Source organism: Vombatus ursinus, unplaced genomic scaffold (genome assembly GCF_900497805.2).
Source record: "Vombatus ursinus unplaced genomic scaffold, bare-nosed wombat genome assembly UNPS02014782.1, whole genome shotgun sequence".
NCBI lineage: Eukaryota > Metazoa > Chordata > Mammalia > Diprotodontia > Vombatidae > Vombatus > Vombatus ursinus.
Window position 1 is genome coordinate 962843 of NW_020954560.1, and position 5800 is coordinate 968642.

A 5800-nucleotide genomic window follows, 5' to 3' on the forward strand; every position below is an offset into this window, starting at 1 on the left:
CACACACACACACACACACACACACACACACACACACACACACACACCCCTGTTATGGCACTGTATAGCATGATTTCAAGGCCCTTCCCCAAACTGGTAGCTCTCATCTAAACACTCTGAATACGTCAATTTTCCTCCAAAAATCAGGGGCAGGGGGAAGCTAGTAGTGAACAAAACATGCTAGATGGGTCTAAAACTTTGAGGTATCACTTTTAATTATAGACTTTTACATGTAGAAGAGACCTTAGAGGTAAGTTACCTAGTCTTACACCTGGTAAGGAAAATTGAGACTAAGAGAAATTAAGTTACTTACCGAAGGTTGCATACCCAATAAGTGGCAGATCCCAGACTTCGTATCTATCAAATGTGCAAAAAGAGGTAAAAGAGGCAAAATCAAGGTAGTGAAGAAACAGATACAATCATACATTCCTTGTTAGATTGCAAATTAGCATGACTTTTGTCAAAACCATTCTAGCATTGCAAGAGTCATTCAGTTAATCACATGCTCTGACCCAATATTTTTTTCAATAAACCCTAATAGTTTTTTTTCAGAAAATAAAAGAGAACTACCTGTTCAAAGATATTAATAACTATATCATTTGTAAAGACAAAATGAACTGGGATCAAACCAAAAGTTGTGTCAACATTTAGGAAATGGCCAAATCAACTATGATTTATCAATATATTAGAGTATTACATTGTGAGTAAAAATGAAAACAAAACAAACCACGATGAATGAAAAGAATTTTGGAAAGATATGAAGTAATGTGAAAGGAAGAAAGGAATTAGAGAATTTTAGTTTGAAGAGACCTCATTGCATATCTATTTCTAAACCTCCCAAAAGGTTTAGAAATCCATCTTGTCTTTTCCACCTATAATGTGTAAGAAGACAGGAAAAGTGGAAGAAGATGGGTCATAAAGGGCTTTGAATGCCAGATACTAATACAAAAACAGGATAATCATTGGCCTTAAGTAGTTTACAATAGCAAATATAAGGGAGTGGCTCTGGGAAAGTGAGTTAATGGCTGAGAAGTCATGAGAAGTCACAAAAACTATGAGTGGAACAATAAGGCAGCCAATTAATACACTCTTTTTGGAAGAAATGTTAGTATTGATTTGATTACAGTTCTCCTAACAAGGTTGAAAAGTGGGGGTGTAGAGGGAGGTGGGATGATCATTCTGAGGATACCATAAGTGCCCACTATCTGTGTTCCTCATAGGCATGGCCCCTGCTGATTCTTTGTGGAGGGTGGCATGGCAGCAAGTAGTTGAGCAGAAAGTGACCCAGCGAAGATGAGGGGAAAAAGTAGATGTTCATCAATTAAGGAATGTCTAGGCAAACTGAAATATATGCATATCATGAAATAGTAATACTGTACCAGAAAAAATAATGAACACAAAGCATAAAGAGAGCATTGGAAGACTTACATGAACAGATATGAAACAATGTAAATGGAAAGAATAATGAAAAAAACTTAATCTTGTATAATTGTAATGACCAAGTTTAAACGCAAAGAAGCCATACGAAAAATGCAATGGTCAGGGACCATGTGTATGGAAAACTGCATATACAATCAGACTAGGTTGACATAATAGTTTTATTGAACTGTGTTATTTTTCCTTCTCTTTCTTTTCTCTTATTGATTATAGGAGATGGCTCACTGATTCTTTCCAGTTCAAAGGTCATTCTCTTTGGTAGGGAACATAAGCAAAATAAGAATTAAATAAATGAATAAATGACTAAAACATTTATTAAAAGATTATTATGGGGGGCAGCTAGGTGGCGCAGTTAATAGAGCTCTGGCCTTGGAGTCAGGAGGATCTGAGTTCAAATCCAGCGTAAGACACTTAACACTTACTAGCTGTGTGACCCTGGCAAGTCACAACCCTGACTCACCAAAAAGCAAAAACAAACAAACCAAAAAAAGATTATTATGTACAAAGCACTGTGCAAAGGGTGGGGATACAAACAGAAAATTTAAGCAGTCTCTGCTCTCAAAAAGCTCACATTCTAATGGAGGAGAAAACCCATGGGGAAGTGTAACCTGGCTTTGGCACCTGCTCAGATCATCAAAGATGGAGGCCCTCATAGAGGAGTCACTTAACCTCTGTTTGTCTTATCAGTCATGTCCGACTCTTCATGACCTTATATGGGGTTTTCCTGGCAAAGATACTGAAATGGTTTGCCATTTCCTTCTCCAGCTCATTTTACAGATGAAGAAACTGAGGCAAACAAGGTTAAGTGACTTGCCCAGGATCACACAGCTAGTAAGTGTCTGAAGCTGGATTTGAACTCAATTCTTCCTGACTCCAGGTCCAGTGTTCTATCTACTGCACAACCAATCTGTCTCCAATTTATACAATAACAACAACATTATAAAGACAACTTTGAAAGACTTTAGAATTCTGATCAATGCAATGACCCATCACAATTCCAAAAGACTCATGAGGAAATATTCTATCTACTTCCAGATAGAGAGCTGATGGACTTAGAGTACAGATTGAAACATTTTCCTTCTATTCCTTCCTTCCTTCCTCCCTTCCTTCCTTCCCTTCTTCTTCTCTCTCTTTCTTTCTCTCCCCACAGCCCACCCCACCCCTGCCTTTTTTGGGAACATGGCTAATGTGGGAATTTCTTTTGCATGTATTTGTAATGAGTTCTTTTTTTTTTTAACTTTCTCAATGGAGGAGGAAGAGGAAGAGAATTTGGAACTGGTGGAGATGACTGACTTCCTCTCTACATAAGAGATGTTTCCCTAGATGATGGCTAGGAGGTCTGAGCTAGAAGCAGGACTCGGGGTCTGGGGTGATATTGCCATTACCAGGGCTCTTCTACCTATTGGTGGTCATTAGTTAGCAATTGTTGCTGGTGGTAATGAGGAAAATGGGCCCCTTCTCCACAAAGTTTTCTCCCCTCAGGGATGGCTATGGGGGCTAGGCTGGAAGCAAGTCTGGTGGTTTGGGGAATACTGGCATTCCCAAGGCTTTTGGCCTCAAGATGCTGAGCTGTCTCCATTACACTCTGAGGGAAGATGGTAGCCAAAGTGATGGTGGTGGTTTGGCCAACCTAGTACATGATATTCCCCATCTCTTCCTCATGGTGCCCTGCTGCCTCAGCTATGTTGGCCTTCCCATCAGGTGAGTGGCAACTGTCTGGCAGCTGGTGGTGATGGTTAACTCTCTCCCCACAGGAGCTATCTAAATTAAGCATTATTGTCTTCTCTGTATTGTCATTCATTATTATCCCAGGAATCTTGGGTAAACTGCCCTATCCTTTCATCGTGGTACAGCAGGAAAAAGGGCTGGATCTAGAGTCATAGGTCTAGAGTTCACATCCCAGCTTTGCTACTTACTAATTGTGTTATATTGGACTTCACCTCCCTGGGCCACCATTTCTTTTTCTGTAAAATGAGAGGGTTGGACTAGATGGTCCCTAAACATCCCTTCCAGCTCTAAGCCTATGATTATTTGATCTTTCCAGCTCAAAATCTGATTCCCCTTCCTTCCCCCCCCACTTGCCAATGGCTTTACCATAAACCTTCTTCTTGTTCTTCACTTACCCCTCCAGGTTCTGCTTATTTTGAACTCTTCTCATTATAATTATAGTATTATGCTATGCTTTATATTCATCCTCTGCTACCCTCCCTGCTTCCATCATCTATGCATATTTCTGAAAATCTAAATTGGTAAGTCCTCTGTACCTTCACATCAGTCTCTTTAGGCAACTCCCAGTTTTCCTTCTTAAAATTTTATAAAACGTAACCAAAAGATTCATATACAGTGTTTACTAATGTAATTATAAAATTTTACATTTATGAAACACTTTAGTGCTAGAAGACTACTTTATTCTCATTGGAGCTTCTCACCAACCTTGTGATATAGGTAGTGCAGGTTTTATTAATCCAGTTTTACAGATGAGTAAGTAGGAACAGAGAGGTTAGATGCCCATCATAACACAGCTACCATATTTCAAAGGGGAGATCCAAACTCAGATCTTCCTGATTTCAAGTCCAGTACTATGTCCATGGCATCATATTGTCCCTGTAAGGGAAGACTGGCACATGTGCTGAACATATATGTTGTACTCCTCGTAAAGAAGAGTCAGGGAAACCAGCTTCAGGGACATTTGTGATGACGTGAAATGGAAAGGCCTTGGAAACATTTTAGAGCAGGCGTGGACTGTTTCTGGTCTGCTAACCATATGGTTAGACGCGGAGAAGTCTTTTTGATTGGCCTCTAGCCAAAACTGGAAATGCCCAAGCCATAGATGTGTGGATCTGCATGGATGCCTTAACACCTAGATGCCTGGACAGTTCACTTTCCTGACATTTCCAAACTCACGAAGTTGGAGCCTCCAATTTCTCCACTTATGAAAGAACAAATAGTGATGGGAAGGACTATGACCCATTTTCATGAGGCCATATGTCAGCAGCCTCTGAGATCCCTGTCCCCTACAGCATTACTCTCACTGATCACCGTTAGCAAAGCAGTCAAACCAAGAGCAGAGGCCCACAGAGAAAGCAGCAGATGGAAGTGTAATGAAACTTCAGTGCTCTGTATTCAATGATATTTTACTGGCTTACTTGTAGTGAATAGGATCTAAACCTAAAAGTGGAGGAACCTAGCTCCAAAAAAAAAAAAATCACATCAGTTTCAATAATTGAGAGGTCATTGTCAGCCTATATTGAGTATGTTTTCAAGAGGTAAAATTGGGAATACACAAAGAAATCCAACAGAAACAATTCCTACTTTGGCTATATCCAAAAACGTATATCCCATTCTGCATTTTAAGTCCATTTTCACATTGGCAGAAGGTGAGTGGGTGGTGTTATTCATCTTCAGTCCTCTGTACTCTTTTGCGTTAATCAGAGTTCTAAAGCTTTTTTAAAATTGTTTTTCTCTGTACTGGTGTTGTCATTGTACAAATTATACTTCTAATTCTACTCACTTCATTCTGCATCAGTTCATATAAGCCATTCCAGATTTGTCTGAAACCATGTTTTTCATCATTTCTTTTCACATAATAATATTCTATTACATTCATATTACATGATTTTATTAGCCATTCCCCAATCATCATCATCATCATAGCTAGAATTTCTGTAGAGGTTTCAGATTTGCAAAATGCTTGACATATTATTTCATTTAGTCCACACAACTACCCTGTGAGGTAAGTGATATTAATCCCCATTTTATATATGAGGAAACTGAAGCACAGAGAAATTAAATGGCTGGCCCAGGGTTACATAGCTAAAGTATCCAAAGCAAGATTCAAACTCAACACTTCCTGGCATCAAATCCAGTACTCTATGAGCTATGCCACCTAGCTGCTCCTTAGTTTCCAATTCTATGTCACTATAAAAAGAACTAATGCAAATAACTTTTGTATATATGGGTCCTTTTCATCTTTCTTTAATCTTTTTAGCATTATAGACCAACTAGATGGTATCTGTGTGTCAAAGAGCATATTCCCAGTTTAGTACCTTTTTGGAAATAGTTCCAAATTGCTTTCCAAAATACCTGGACTACTTCACAACTCTATCAATAGTGTACAAGTGTGCCTGTTTTCCTGAAATTCCTTCAACATTTGTCACTTTCCTTTTGTCTTCTTTGCCAATTTGATGGACACAGAGAGAAACTTCAGAGTTGCTTTAATTTGCATTTCTCTAGTTACTAGTGATTCTGAGAATTAGTTTCAAATGATTATTTATATCTTAGTTTTCTTCTTTTGAATAATGCCCATTCATATCCTTTGACCATTTATCAATTGAGATTGACTCTTATTCTTCTAAATTTGAAT